Genomic DNA, 14,130 nt, shown 5'->3' with positions numbered 1-14,130 from the left:
TCCCCATCACAAGAGGAGCGTGGAACTGTTGGAGAGGGTCCACAGGAGGCCATAAGGATGATCAGAGGGCTGGAAAACCTCCCCTATGGGGACTGGCTGTGAAACTTGGGGCTCTTCAGTTTGGAGAACAGAAGGCTGCAAGGAGACCTTAGACCAGTCTTGCAGTACCTGAAGGGGCTACAGGAGAGCTGAGGAGGGACTTTTGACAAGGGCTGGGAATGACAGGATGAGAGGGAATGTATTGAAGCTTCAGGAGAGACTTAGACTGGAGATGATGAAGAAATACTTGACAGTGAGGGTGGAGAGACGCTGGCAGAGGTAGCCCAGGGAGGCTGTGGATGTCCCCTCCCTGGAGGTGTTGAAGGCTGGATTGGATGAGGCCTTGAACAACCTGGGCTGGTGGAGGTGTTCCTGCCCATGGCAGGGTGCTGGAACTGGATGATCTTGAAGGTCCCTTCCAACCCAAACCATTCCATGAATCCATGTAATACCACCCAAACACAGCAGTTAAAAAGTCACCTAAGCTTGGCACTGCAGCGGGAGAAATGCTCATGGAAACCTGAAGCAGGATTACTCCTCTTGTATGCAGAGCAGGCAAACTATCACCTCCTCTTCTGTTGCTGCCACAAACGTTTACTCGGAGAGACCTTACTGGCAATGATTTTTTGACAGAGGTCAAAGTGTTTCTGAGTGAAAGTGGAAGAGGTCTGAGGCTTGTATCAAGCAGCTGACAGCACCAACAGGAGTGTGTCTGCTCATCCCATGTGATGGACAAATTAATTAGAAGTGTTTGTGGGATGTTTGGAGCCAATCAGAAGCTTTCTCTTACATATGCAGATGGTGAGACCATGGCTAAAGCTTCAGTGTTTTGTATTTTCATCCCTGCAAAGCCCTGACTGCTGTAGACTTATGGTCTTTGTCGTCAGCTGAAGCGCTTGGTGCTGGCAGAGCTTGGCTGACTCTGCCCACATTGCAGCTCAGTGGATCCTATACTTGACCCTCTTCTTTCCTCATATGAACAACACCCCCCTGAAATCAGCATGTCAAAGTTTGTCTAGGCCAGGACCAGTAGGCTGAGCACCTTGCAGACTCATGCTCCAAGTTCAGGTAAGTCCCATCAGTGATGCAGATTAAAGATTGGTTGGCCATTAGGCCCAGTGCTGCTCATTTCTTGGACAAGCAACACTTCTATTATTTGGCCACTTTAAGTGTTCATCACTTTCCATTCTGCTGCTCTTCACTAATGCATTGTGAAATGCATTTCTCCTGCATCAGCCCAGCCTCCTCTTCCATGAATCCTGTCCATCTCTGTCCCTGCCCAAATCTTCCACTGTACAAGAACTGAGCTGTTCATACCCCTAATCATACAAAACCAGGTGATTCATTACTGAAGGGGATGAAAGAAAGCCTTAACTAGTGGCATAAAGAAGAAAAGCTAAACTGGTACTAGCAGGTTCAGCTCTATTAGCTCAAGTGTCTGGGGACACCAGAGAAAAACACCCAGGGTTGTAAATCTTGCCCTTGACTAGGACCCTGCAGTGAAATCCAGGCAAATGGACTTGGGTGCCTTAGTCAAGACAGGGGCCTGCAAGCGTGGCTCTGGACCAAGTCTGGTTAGAGGTGCAACATCTGGTGGCTGTCCTAGGCACAACAGTTAAGGGTTTGGGCTCAGGGCACTCACAATTGGGAAACAGCTCAAGAAATGCTGCAAGCTGAAAAAACCTCTTGTGGGCTCATTTGGACTACAGAGCAGACCTTAGAGATCATCACTTTAGGAATCATCTTTGTGGATGTGGCACTTCAGGACATGGTTTAATGGCCATGGTGGTGCTGAGTAGAAGGTTGGAATCAACAAACTTAGAGGTCTTTTGCAACCTGAACGATTCTATGACCTGTTGGCTTTTCCTGTCAAATATCAGGATTAAGATACTTTGGTGTTTTTTTTTTAAGGCAGATGGCAGATGAATTTACTGGCCTGCAGCAGCTGAGGACATAAGGAGAGGATTGAGTCTTGCAAAACTAAGAGAAGAGAGGAGAAGAGAGGAGAAGAGAGGAGAAGAGAGGAGAAGAGAGGAGAAGAGAGGAGAAGAGAGGAGAAGAGAGGAGAAGAGAGGAGAAGAGAGGAGAAGAGAGGAGAAGAGAAAAGAGAAGAGAAGAGAAGAGAAGAGAAGAGAAGAGAAGAGAAGAGAAGAGAAGAGAAGAGAAGAGAAGAGAAGAGAAGAGAAGAGAAGAGAAGAGAAGAGAAGAGAAGAGAAGAGAAGAGAAGAGAAGAGAAGAGAAGAGAAGAGAAGAGAAGAGAAGAGAAGAGAAGAGAAGAGAAGAGAAGAGAAGAGAAGAGAAGAGAAGAGAAGAGAAGAGAAGAGAAGAGAAGAGAAGAGAAGAGAAGAGAAGAGAAGAGAAGCCTCTCTTGGTTTGTTTCTCCTTTTCTGGAGACGTACCTGGAGATGTGGGAGCTGGCAGCCCTCTACAGCAGAGTGCTCTGTCTTTGGACTGCCTCTAGGGTGGGGGCCAGCATTGCCTCTGCAGAAGAGGAACAAGGTAACCTTCCCAGGTAGGAAGCTCCTGAAAGTTCAGAATAAACATGGAATGTAATATTCACTCCCCCTCATCACTTGGGTGGCTTCTTAGTAGTGCTTCTCTGGAGCCCATGTACTGGAGCCCATGACATAATGTCCCTCAAAACCCAATGAGACGTCCCTGGAGAGCCAGGGAATGGGGCAGCTGGGAAAACAAGCCCATCAGCTCTGCCAGCCCCTGTCAGGTCCAGCTGTGTGCTGCGATGTAAGGCAGCTCTAAATGACAAGCAAACAAACACAAACCCCTGTTTGCCTTCATCTCTCAGCTGCGTGAGCAGAAACTCAGCAGGTAGCCTGTAACAAAATGCTTGGGTGGGTAGCAAGCAGGTGGGGGGGGAGGGGGATGTAAACCACTCCTCCCGTGGAGATGCTGCAATTTAGTGAATCATTAAGAAGTAATCCAGGGTGTAACAGAAAACATGCATCATAATCTCATGCCTTATTTGGGGCGAGGGATAATGGCCTTCTGTATCAGCCCAGCTATCTTTAAAGGAAGGAAAATGCTCTGCCTGAAGCCTCTGCTCCACAGCTGTTTCCACAAGGCAGCAGTGCAGGGGGTGGGGGAGTCCTTACAGAACTAATTTAGTTAAAATTTACACTCCTTGATTTTGTGCCTCTTCTTCTTGCCCCCTTCTAGTTTTGTAGCTATGATGCGGTATCGATCCAAAGATCTATAGGATCATACCATGGCTCCAGGTGGGTGGCAGAATTGAGGCTAGGCTTCATTTCCATCTGAATGGTGCAGAAAATCATTCTACTTTTCCAGCTTTTATTGCTCAAAACATTGCTTTTCTCTCCTTGCAGTGTGTGGGAATTAGCTCTGGAGGAAAGAAGTTGGTTGCTTTGTTTTTTTCATCTTGATGCAGAGCGGAGCAGAAGGATTCAGGAGGAAGCAGTGTGTGAGAGCAGGCAGCAGACTCGTTGCTGTTAGAATGAGATGCAGCTCTGCAAAACTGGGACTTCTCAGCTGGGGTTCAAGTGGTATTTTTGTGGCTGCAAACCCCTGGTCCAGCTGGGACAGCTTCCTGCAGTAGCGCAGTGAGGTAAATACAGCAACAGCAGAGCAGCATGGGGCTGCCCAGCTTTGCTCTAGGTGCCAGCGTGAGAGGATGTATGATGGAAATCAGCAGGACTTCAGAAGGTAGACATGCCTACAGCTGGAAAATGCCTCTGACCATCACTCATACACAGGCCAGCTCAGGTGGTCCAGGACAGACACTGTCATCTGGCTGCAGCACAGAGCTGCGTGCACATCCTGAGCTGTCTGGCACGGACTCCTCTGTGCTAGCGCATCACAGCTGGAGTTGGCTTGGTCCCCAGTGGGACTCCAGTACCAGCTGTCCTGAAGCTCCGTGTGTTTCTTAGACTGGCTCCAGGCTATAGAACACAGGCTTCAGGTACCAAAGGACCTCTGTGTTTTCTGAAATGCCTTCAGGCTGTATTAAACAGGCTTTAGGGACCAAAGGAAACTGATGGCTCTCTGGAGTCAGACAGGTTGATCAAAAGTAATGAAGCTGTGCAGGTCTGCGTTTCTGTATGGGAGAGAAATCAAGTGACAGGAGCAAGAAAGCTGCATACTCCAATTCCCATCCATGGCACCTCACTAATGTGCACAGGAAGGCCACCACCACCAGGCTGGAGAATAACAGATGATGAAGCTGCTTCTTGTTAAGCTTCCTGTCTGTCCTCCTTTCAAGTCATCATCTTGGTGGCAGGGTGGAGAGTTTTCTGGTTCTTCTTTTTCCTCCACCCTAAAGACAAAGGTGTGAGTGTGGCTCAGGGACTGAGAAGTGCAATTGAAAATGTGACCCATGCTGGATTTCTTACATCAACATCATCCACTTTTCTGGGTGAATTTAGGAAACCAGAGAAGTAATTTCCCTGCAAGAGAAGTAGGCTGCCACCTGCTCGTGAACTTTGAAACCTGAGGTCATGCCTCTGGTATGATATCCTGCTGGAAGAGTTTTCAGCAGGGGGATGAGGGGACAAAACTCAGGAGCATGCTGAAGGACTGGTGCTGTCTGTGCCCAGTGTCCAACCAGGAGAGGAAGCAACTGGTAAAAGAATCACAACCCAGTGGCATACTCTGACAACCACAGCTCCCAGATAATATCATTAATATGTTAAGCTGGTTTAGAAGCACAGATCCTGAACTCCTTGTCAGAGTCAATGTCTCAGGCAGGAGTGTGTGTGGGGGGGAGGGGGAAGTAAAAAATAATCTACAAGGGTTTGGGTTAATTTATGAAGGTTCCTGTAACACTGGAACTGGCAGGATGCTTAATGTTTCTCATATCAGAGAGATGCTCCCCGGAGAACACCTGTCCTTATGAAGCATTTACTTCTAACACAGAATAGATACTTCTACTACCTGGTGTCACTTTACTCTTGACACTTTACATGATAGCAGTGGGATTTCTTCCTCTTCCCTCCCTTCTCTGTTGCTCATCCAGCTCATCCCACCCATCAGGGTTACTGCCTGGGCAGGTCTCTGAGCAGAGCCTGCTTCAGTGCTTCTGGATGGGGCTGTTTGAAACGCACCAAAACTCTGGCTGCAGGATTTGTGCTTTCTGTCAATGACAGGTGAAGCAAATATTGACAGTGCCTCTCAAAGGCTCCAGTTGCTATTGCTCTTGTTAATTCAGGGCAAAATTTATCCTCGTGCCAAAGACCTGTGCTCAGCTGTGCTACTGGAGCAGCTGGACTTCCCTCGCCTGGGGTTTTGCTGTATGCATAATTTGGAGGATAAGGGACAGACCTAAGAAAACCAAGTATTTGTTGTGGTCATCTGTAAGGCTTTCTTGGGTTTTCACCTGGTTTTGTTACCCTCATGCTCTGCTTTCCTGCCTCTGCCCCCGTGCTGGAGCACTGGCGCATGCAAAGCTGTGCTGTGTTTTGCTAATGGGGCTCCACTCTCAAATCAAATGTTTGTTAAACTCTTCTGTGGCCCAGTGGTGAAGATCTCGCTGCAGTGAGAGGCTGAGTGAGGGCAGTTCATGAGGCTTCTGCTGAACTAGAAGGGGAATTCAGAGTGTCAGTAGCTCAATCCTGGCTTTGGCGCTGTCAGAGCCCTACTGACAGCAGCTTGCAGCGAGCAGAGGAGTTGCCTTGCTTTGCCTGCCATCTATCAGTGCCTTGCTCACACCTAAATCCTTGCACAACACCAGACAAAGCAAATGGCAAATCCATCAGTTACCAGATTTTGGAAGGCTTGAGAGATTCAAGAAGACACCTCTCCTATGAGGACAGACTGAAAGAGTTGGGGCTGTTCAGTCTGGAGAAGAGGAGGCTCCAAGGTGACCTTATTGTGGCCTTCCAGTATCTGAAGTGGGCTACAAAAAAGGCTGGGGAGGGATTTTTCAGGCCATCAGGTAGTGATAGGACTAGGGAGAATGTAGCAAAGCTGGAGATGGGTAGGTTCAGACTGGCTGTGAGGAGGAAGTTGTTCAGCATGAGAGTGGTGAGAGCCTGGAATGGGTTGCCCAGGGAGATAGTTGAGGCCCCGTCCCCAGAGGTGTTTAAGGCCAGGCTGGATGAGGCTGTTGCCAGCCTGATCTAGGCTAGGGAGTCCCTGCCTATGGCAGGCGGGTTGGAACTAGATGATCCTTGTGGTCCCTTCCAACCCTGACTGATTCTGTGATTCTATGAAGTAGGAGGGGAGGAGTATGTGGAGACCTTTTTCCCTGTTGAATTCCTGCTTTGGATTGTGTGCAAAGTACATGCCAGAGCTCTCTGCATCAGCCTTCCTTGGCTGCAGCAAGTCCTGTAAATCTTCCACAGAGTTTTGTTTGACTCTTGTTACTTCTGATTGGGAGTGGGAAGGATGGAGGCAAAACTGCAGAGAGCAAACAGTCATTTTCCTCCTGAAGGAAGCAAACTTCTGGGTAATGCTCTGAACATTTATCTCTTTAAGGCTCCCAGATTTAAAGAAGAATTAAAAAAAAACCCCAAACCTAAAAAACAGACGTGGAAAAAACCTGGATTAAACTGTCACTCATTCACAATCTATCCAGGAAACTCATCCATGCCCCTACAGGTAGCTAGTTATCCCATCAGGAATTTCATATTCTTGTCTGAATCCTGGAACACAAATTGCTGCAGCACTCCGGGTCTGCCTTGATTAGGGTCTGCTGACACAGATGTCCACAGCGTGTGTCCCAAAAAAGCCTGCTCAAATAACTGCTTCTTTCCCCGAAGGGATCAAAGGTTGAGATGTTCTTTCCAGAGCTTTAGCCAGGCTGTGCAAAGCATCTGTGAAGTTTAATCCCCTACCCTTTCCTTCCCTCCCTTTTTATTTTTAAGGATGGTAAAAATGGAGTTTAAGGGTTTATCTGGACAGAAAGCAGCTATTACCTGTAAAGGACTGCTGGAGAAGAGAGTGCAGCCTTGGCTCAGCGGAGAGGCACTCGGGGTTTGGCTCCTCTGTCAAAGCTAAAGCCTGGAATTCCTCTAGACTCCTCTGCACATATCCAATCTTGCCATCTTTTGCCAGCTGCTGTCGTGGCTTCCTTTTCCTTGATGAACAAAATCTCTTTGTGCTGTGGCCTCTGAGCGCCATTGTAATGGAAAGAATGGAAATTCACTTGGGGCTATTGCCGGGAGACAATGCAAAGCTCAGGGGCCTGGAGGCTGATTTTATCGATTCTGTATTGGGCACTCCATGGCAGTAAGCTACCTTGGCACCAACGTGGTATTGGCAGGAGAAGGCACAGATGGTCCAGCTCCAGAACTTGCTCACTTGTTAGCAGTACCTCTGCTCCTCTCTCAAAGCATGTTCAAGACTGAATAGGGCTGGGTGATAGGTTGGACTGGATGATCTTAGAGGTCTCTTCCAACTTGGTTGGTTCTATGATTCTAAGAACACTTCAGCCCTGCAATTCCCTTGCTGTTTGAGCTGGAGATAAGATTTACAGCTCTGGCAGGAAAATATCTGCATGAGTGAAATGCTGCAGAGCTTGCTAGAACTGCAGCTCAGTGACAGCACAAACCTTGCTCCTCTTGTAGGTTGAGCAGTCATCTCAGGCTGCTTTGCTCTTGCACCCTGCACTCTTCAGCCTTGCCTGTATCTGAGATTTCTCTGCTCTAGCTTGTTTTTCAAAATGAAGGTTATCTGCATTTTCCCAATCAGTTTCATTAAGAATCAGCCAAGTGTCCCCATCAAATGTCTCTTTATTCAGCACAATTATTTTCAAGACACTGAATATTGACTTGAAATCAGGTCTTCTGAGTGTAAGATGCTTTTAAGCCCTGATGAGAATTGTTCCTGTTCTCTGAAACTGCTCCTTTAAGCAGAGCAGCTGTAGTTCATGCTCTATGTGTTAATGGTTCACTCAAATGTGACAGCAGACTGGAGAGCAGGATGGTTAAAATTGTTGTGATGGAGAGGGTGGATGTGAGAAGTAACTAAGTCTGAAAGGTAGAGAAGCACTTGGACAAGAGCATGGAAAAGGCCCTTCTTTTCTGGTCTTTCTACTGATATTCTTGATCTGAGCGAGACAGTTTCATTGAATGGATTAGGTTGTAAGAGGCCTTAAAGATCATCCAGTTCCCCCCCCAGCTTCTGCCATGGGCAGGGACACCTCCACTAGCCCAGGTTGCTCAAGGCCTCATCCAGCCTGGCCTTGGACAGCCTCCCTGGGCAACTTGTTCCAGTGTTTCCCCACTCTCACTCTGACATCTGTGGTTTTCCTCTGCAGCCCCTCTTTGTACCAGAGCTGCTGTGCTGTGCTGTGTGATTAAGTACTGATAATCACCAAGGACTGAAAGGACGTAGCGGAGGATTGCTGGACAGCCTGCTTGCCTCTGTGGGAGGCTCCATGCCCCTGTGCTTGTGCTGGGGAGGAGCAAGGAAGCAGCTTCTAAGACAGAATCCCAAAATGTGAGTAACCACAAGATGTGGTCTGTGTGTGCTTGAACTTCCTCTTCTCCAAATATGTCACCCTTTCTGTGCCCCTGGTTTGCCAGTCTTGTGCACTGTCCAGCAAACACAGGGCTTAAAGCTTCCGCCTGGGAGAAAATCTGATGAGGAGATGACATTGTGGGAAGAGCAAGGAGCTGGATTACCACGGTGCTTGTGTTTCACTGGCCTGGCCACTGTGTCTGCAGGCAGGCTTGTGTCAGGGATGCTAGTGAGGTCTGGATCGGTCTACGAGGTCTGGATCGGTCTACAAAGTTCATTTGGAGCTAGGAGCTACTCTGGGCTGAGAAGTTACATTCCTGGGACACCACAGACAGAGATGCAGGGCAGGGAGCACCTTCTCCTTAACGTGGAGTTCAGCACCTCCTGAGCTGTGTCTTCTTCGGGAGGGGGAAAGCTGGTGGCAAGACAAAGTGTTAGCAGTTGTGACAGAAGCAGCAAAGCGCCTGGGAAGACCTTGTGCTGCAGCTCAGCTTATTGCTACCTCATTAGCAGGGAGTTAGCTGATTAGCAGGGCAAGCTGTTAATTACGTGTCTATTGCGTTGCTCAGCTTTAAAAGTTCTTGTAGACGCTAAATGCTTTAGAGATGAGGAGTTGCCGCTGGACTCTTCTCTTTCACTGTCCAAACAGAGCCGCTGATGAGCCGCTGCGGCCACCGCGGCTCGGGGGAGCAGGGCTGGATTCGGTGCCGTCCTTGGCAGTAATGAGCAGAAATAATTCCTTTAAAAAATGTAATGGGGAAGCCTTGGTGAGGTTAATAAGATAGCAGAACCCCCGTGTGCTGAACCGGGCTCGGTAAGAGCACAGAACTACGTGTTTGCTGGGATAACTTTAAAAACAAATAATATTGACTTTCCACACCTCGCAGAGACCAAATTTTCACTTGCTTGCATGCCTGCTCTCCCGGCATGCTCGGACCTGTCACCGTTCCGGCTCTCCCCAGGACAGTGTGACTTTGATTTTTGACTGCTGGGCAATCTTTTTCATCAGATGGACTTGGCTTGCAAGGTGGAAATTAGGTGTCCCTACATCTTCCCACTCTTTCAGCTCACACGAAAATTTTGTGCGGGGGACATGTACCTGCTTCCTACTGGCCCCACTGCGTGAGGCTTTGATTAGCAATTATTTCTGAGACATTAAAAACACAATGGATGTTGCCAGGCTCTGGCTTTTCCATGACGACTATTAAAGGAAAAGAAAGTCTGTGGTTACAATCCAATAGTTGTTTCCCCGTGGCAGCGTGTAGCTCATTGGCATGGCTGCATGACCACGTGTGTGTGGATCCGCATGTTCCGGACAGGCTGCTGTGTTAGCTGTGTTAGCTTTGTTAGCTGTGTGTGTTAGCTGTGTGTGTTGGCCGTGTGTTAGTCGTGTGTTAGCCATGTGTTAGCTCTGTGTGTTAGCCATGTGATAGCCATGTGTTAGTCGTGTGTGTTAGCCATGTGATAGCCATGTGTTAGTCGTGTGTGTTAGCCATGTGTTAGCCGTGTGTGTTAGCTCTGTGTTAGCTGTGTGTGTTAGCTGCGTGTGTTAGCCGTGTGTTAGTCGTGTGTGTTAGCCATGTGATAGCCATGTGTTAGCCGTGTGTGTTAGCTCTGTGTTAGTTGTGTGTTAGCTCTGTGTTAGCTGTGTGTGTTAGCTGCGTGTGTTAGCCGTGTGTTAGTCGTGTGTGTTAGCCATGTGATAGCCATGTGTTAGCCGTGTGTGTTAGCTCTGTGTTAGCTGTGTGTGTTAGCTGCATGTGTTAGCCGTGTGTTAGCCGTGTGTGTTAGCTCTGTGTTAGCTGTGTGTGTTAGCTGCATGTGTTAGCCGTGTGTTAGCCGTGTGTGTTAGCTCTGTGTTAGCTGTGTGTGTTAGCTGCATGTGTTAGCCGTGTGTTAGCCGTGTGTGTTAGCTCTGTGTTAGCTGTGTGTGTTAGCTGCGTGTGTTAGCCATGTGTTAGCCGTGTGTGTTAGCTCTGTGTTAGCTGTGTGTGTTAGCCAGGTGTTAGCTCTGTGTGTTAGCCATGTGTTAGTCGTGTGTGTTAGCTCTGTGTTAGCCATGTGTTAGCCGTGTGTGTTAGCTGTGTTAGCTCTGTGTGTTAGCTGTGTTAACTGTATGTGTTAGCCATGTGTTAGCTCTGTGTGTTACCCATGTGTTAGTTGTGTGTGTTAGCTCTGTGTTAGCCATGTCTGTTAGCTGTGTTAGCTCTGTGTTAGCTCTGTGTGTTAGCTCTACATTAGCTGTGTGTGTTAGCCATGTGTTAGCTGTGTGTGTTAGCTCTGTGTTAGCCGTGTGTGTTAGCTGTGTTAACTGTGTGTGTTAGCTCTGTGTTAGCTGTGTGTGTTAGCTCTACATTAGCCATGCATGTTAGCCATGTGTCAGCTCTGTGTTAGCTGTGTGTGTTAGCTGTGTGTGTTAGCCATGTGCTAGCTTTGTGTGTTAACTGTGTGTGTTAACTGTGTGTGTTAGCTGTGTGTTAGCTCTACGTTAGCCATGTGTGATAGCTGTGTGTGTTAGCTCTGTGTTAGCTGTGTGTGCTAGCCATGTGTTAGCTCTGTGTTAGCTGTGTTAGCTCTGTGTGTTAGCTCTGTGTTAGCTGTGTTAGCTCTGTGTGTTAGCCATGTATGTTAGCTGCGTGTAGCTGTGTTAGCTGTGTGTTAGCTGTGTGTTAGTTGCCATGTGTTAGTTCTGTGCATTAATTGCATGTGTGTTAGCTGTGTGTTAGCTGTGTTAGCTGTCGCTCTCTATAGTTCCAAAAAGGAGGCTGCATCCAGGTGGGGTTGCTCTCTTTTCTCTAGTCTCAAGTGCTAGAAAGAGGGGAAGTGGCCTGAAATAATGCCAGGGGAGGGGTATGTTGGAGAAGAGGAAAAAATCCTGCGCTGCAAGAGTGGACAGGGACTGGATAAGGCTGTTCTGGGAGGTGTCAGTCCCCATCCCTGGAGGCATTCAAGAAACCTGTGGCCATGGCCCTTGAGGGCATGGTTTAGTGGCCACAATGGTGCTGGGCTGATGGCTGGACTTGATCTTAAAAGTCTCTTCCAACCAAACCAATGTTGTGATTCTACTCTATGACTTTTGGGTATAGAAAAATAAATTTTCCAGTTCATGGTTTCTCTGGGGGTGAACTTAGAGTCAAAAAGAACTGTTTTGGGGCTGCTATCCCTGATTGCACCATGGGTTAAAAATTCTGATTTGAAAGCCAATAAAGATAAATGTGACACAAAAAGAGCTGCTTTTGCTGGAGTGAGCTGGCAGCCTGCAGAAGAGGGGGTCTGTGGTGTCTTAACGTGAAAGGCTTGGCAAAAAAAAAAGATTCAACTGCACATTATCTGAGTGAGCTTCCATATTTTACCATGACACCGACTCTGAGACTCATTTCCCTGGGTTAAGTAGTGTGGGGTGAAGTATCTGCCTCTCTCCTTCTCCCTATCCATCTGCTGCAGCATTCTGGGCATTTAACCTGGAGCGCCTGCTGATGTATGACCAAATCAGAGAAAAGAGGCCGTGCTGGTTAACCCTCTCCCTTTGTAGCTGCACTTAATGAATGTCACACAGGCCCACTATAGAAATGATGGAACATCCATTCTGGCAGCGTGAGCAGAGCCCACCCTGCAATGATATGGTGAAATATGCTGAAAATATTCACAGGAGCCTCTGAACATAAACCTGTGATTATTTTTTTTTCCCCTTTAAATCTCAATATTTTAGCTGGTTTCCTCCCCCCCTTAATAAAAGTGCAGTTTCAAGCAACACCTCCACAAAGTGAGGGGAAGAAAACTCTATCTGCTGTTTAATGTGGCTGCACTGGAATTGCTAACTTATGCTAACCAAGATGTAATTAGGTTGTCTTCCTAAAAAATGTCTTGTAAATCAGAGTGCAGCTCTTAATATCTCCATCCACTAAGTCCTGGGGTACATTCAGAGGTGATAACAGCAGGGCCATACCTTCTGCTGCAAAAGTTACTTGTGTGCAGGTGTGTGTTGCCAGCTGGCCCAGTTCTTCTGCCGTCACCCATGGGGAGTCACGACCGCTGTGAAGAACCTGTGCTCCTTGCTGGGTAAGTTGCTGCTTGATGTCTTGGCAACAGGCTGAGTGACCTGAGTGGAGCAGGACGAGTATGTAGAAATCACAGAGTGAGCTGGAAAATACCTTTGAGATCAAGTCCAATATTAACTCTGTGAAGTCTGGTGCAAACCCATGTGCCTTACCACCATAGCTCTGTGGCTGTCAAAAACCTCCAGGGATGGGCCTCTGATCACCTCCCTGGGCAGCCTGCGCCAGCCTCCAACAATCCTTTCAGTGAATACAGGCTGAATTTTGCTACTTCTCACCTCTAAGCCTTGCTCTCCTCCCCTATGGATTTCATTGGTGTGGCCAGAATTCAGCTGAAGACGAAAGGCAGTGAAGCTTGCTCCTGGTCTGAGCAGCTGCAGATGACCTTTGATTTCCCTACAGCACCAGGGTACACCAGACTCATTTAAAAATAAATGAATTGGTTGTCTCACTTCAAAAAGAGAATCTAAATTTCAGAAACTGGTGCTTAATTACTTCTGTTAGACTCAGCTTTGTGCTGGTAGCAAGTGGCTGTCAACTCTTCTGCCAAAGCCCAAGGTAAGTACTACAAGTGTGACTGGTTTCCTGCACATACCTGCTCCAGAATTCCTCCCTAAATAAGCACAGCAGCACTTTTGGATGTCTCTGGGGTGCTTTCCTAGTTGATGTACTTTTAATTTACAAAGACCATGTTTATGCTGGAGCACTTGAGACCAAGAGAAGCTTGGATCTCAACCTTTGCGTCTCTGAGATGCTCAGCAAACAGTGTGAGTGTGTGTGTGAACACGAGGTGTGTAAATAAATGGCTGAAATGCCATCCCTGGGACCTTCCCTTCACCCAGGCTGTTGAATCATCTCGTCATAACTGCTTGTTATTAACCAAGTGGCATAATTCCAACTTAAACTTCCCCTTTGTTTACTGGAGACTTGCTGAAGAGCTAGTGCTGAATACTTAATTTTCAACCTTCTAGCTGTGTATTTATGGAAGGACCAAGCAGTGTTTTACTCGAAGGTCTAGAGCTAAGTGCTGAGCAAGGGAGGTATGAATCTCAGCCTCATGCTGAGCAGAAACTTTTGGATCTGTATTTTAGCAGGGAGAACTCTTACAACCATTTAAATACAGGCTGCTGGACACCCAAGAGGCACAACTTGCAGTATTCACAGCTTTAAAGCATCCATTTGCTCAGTCGCTTAACTTGCACAGGTTTTCTTTTCCTTAGGAATGACGGAGAGCTGAGTGTGTGGATTGTAATGTCTGCTTCCCCCAGCCCATCAGACTAATGCTGACCTCAGATGGAGCCTTCACTTCTAGGTAGGAATTTGGCTTGTTAGAACTGTACAGTATCTGAAATGCCACTTTTACCATTCACAGAATCCCAGAGTGCCAGGTTGGAAAGGACCCCAGAGCTCATCTACTCTGACCTCTCTAGGTGCTGGTGTGGCTGAAAGGAGCTGGCTCAGGACCCTGTCGGGCTGAGTCTTCAAACTGTCCAGGGACCTCCACTGCTGCCCTTGGGAGATGATTCCAATGTCTGGCTGTGCTCAGGGGCAAACATTTTCTTCTGGAGTCCAATGGGGATCTCCCCAGCAGTGACTTGTCCCC

General features: G+C 47.7%; 2 long non-coding RNA genes across 2 annotated transcripts in view; both read left to right on the top strand.

Annotated features, from left to right (window-relative positions):
* Positions 1-2,032, top strand: part of LOC135187390 (uncharacterized) — a 61,564-nt gene extending 59,532 nt beyond the window's left edge. The window contains exon 6 of the long non-coding RNA XR_010307329.1: positions 1,951-2,032. This is a non-coding gene — a long non-coding RNA (uncharacterized LOC135187390). The remainder of the gene's footprint in view (positions 1-1,950) is intronic.
* Positions 2,033-2,408: 376 nt separating this feature from the next.
* Positions 2,409-12,525, top strand: LOC135187482 (uncharacterized). The gene is made up of 3 exons (XR_010307345.1): positions 2,409-2,551; positions 8,270-8,451; positions 12,448-12,525. It is a non-coding gene; the product is annotated as an uncharacterized LOC135187482 (long non-coding RNA).
* The last annotated feature ends 1,605 nt before the right edge of the window (positions 12,526-14,130 follow it).

The sequence above is a fragment of the Pogoniulus pusillus genome, chromosome 27 (assembly GCF_015220805.1).
Source record: "Pogoniulus pusillus isolate bPogPus1 chromosome 27, bPogPus1.pri, whole genome shotgun sequence".
Lineage (NCBI taxonomy): Eukaryota > Metazoa > Chordata > Aves > Piciformes > Lybiidae > Pogoniulus > Pogoniulus pusillus.
Note: the sequence above shows the minus strand (reverse complement) of the source record. Positions and strands in the feature narration are given on the sequence as shown.